Source organism: Echinops telfairi, unplaced genomic scaffold (genome assembly GCF_000313985.2).
Source record: "Echinops telfairi isolate 266 unplaced genomic scaffold, ASM31398v2 ScPeMD7_70;HRSCAF=299, whole genome shotgun sequence".
Taxonomy (NCBI): Eukaryota; Metazoa; Chordata; class Mammalia; order Afrosoricida; family Tenrecidae; genus Echinops; species Echinops telfairi.
The window spans coordinates 59,516,901-59,518,246 of record NW_022103968.1 but is presented as its reverse complement, the minus strand read 5'-3'; the positions used below and the strand labels follow the sequence as shown (position 1 = coordinate 59,518,246).

Here is a 1,346-nt window from a genome sequence, read left to right as displayed (position 1 = left end):
GTTGTTGGCTGGAAGACCTTTCTCACCATATAATAACCTCTTTTCATAAGGATGCTTGAATGCCATTATGAAATAGCACCTGTGTGACCCCACTGGGTTGACCCAAGAGAGGTGTTGTAGTTATATAATCATTTGTCAATTTGAGGATTAAGAATGGAGGGGTAGAGTCTAGCGTGTCAATCAGATCGTAGCCAATGAGGTCTCTGTGTGGGCATGGCCTTCTCCTGAGAATTCTGGAAAATCCAGTACTTCCTCCCTGGAGCAGGAGAGACTCACTGTCTGCCACTCCCTGAGAGACATTGCAGGTGACAGGACACATGGAACTACCCTAGTACCCTGAGCCAGCCAAGCCACATGGGTGCAACCAGACCTCTAAAGCTGGAGAAGCCACAGAGAGACCCCTGCCAGCGCTGAGATGCTTACTACGCCACTGGATCCAAAGACTTTCTATACCCACTGGCCTGTGATCATCCTGCATTTGGTTTTGTTGCATGTGTTTCGTGAGTCTGAAGAAGACTTTATAGATTGGTATTGGACCTTGGACTGGACTGGGTTGTGATGTTTCTTAATGTACAATTGCTCTTGTATATAAACCTCTTCCTTATACTCGTGTTTATGCATGGATTTGTTTCTCTAATCTACCCAGACTGACACACTATGGTACCTTGGGAGTGGGGTACTGGAGAAACATCATAAAGATGGAGAACAGATGTTTGTTTGACCGCTCCCTCATGGTAGTGTGCCTTCTTTGGCCAGCCAGAAATCAGATATAGCCTTGCAGTTTACTGAGTTTTTTTCTGGAAAGAATATGGGAAGTTGAAGTTTTGATTATTATGTTTGGGTGTAGTCTTTGATTATTCCTGTTTGAAATGGTAATAGTGAATGTTGTTAATGTATATTTTGAGCTCGGGTAGAAATCACCATTTGAATTTCTCAGTAACCATGCTGCTTAAGGAAAATGGCTAACAGAAAGCATGGATATGTTTTGATGCTCTCAGAGACCTAATCCCATATTTTTGTATCAATAGAGTAGTTTAGATAAGGATTAAGATAAGCTAAATAAGTATTGAACTTGACTGCTTTTAAGAGTTTTTACTATCTGATTCTACTTTGTTTCTACTGATTTCTTCTGTTTATTATTATTGATATAATGATTGATAGAAATGTTTATTGGGAAGTATGAGTCTAGCGTGTCAATCACATCATAGCTAATGTGGCCTCTATGTGGGCATGGCCTTCTCCTGAGAATTCTGGAAAATCCGGTACTTCCTCCTTGGAGGTGGGAGACATTTCTCTCTCTCTGCCACTCCCTGGCAGACATTGCAGCTGACAAGACACATGGAACT

General features: G+C 41.8%; 1 protein-coding gene across 1 annotated transcript in view; it reads left to right on the top strand.

Annotated features, from left to right (window-relative positions):
* The window catches only part of HERC4 (HECT and RLD domain containing E3 ubiquitin protein ligase 4), a 134,871-nt gene that overhangs the window by 131,269 nt on the left and 2,256 nt on the right, over positions 1-1,346 (top strand). The gene's annotated exons all lie outside the window — the stretch shown is intronic.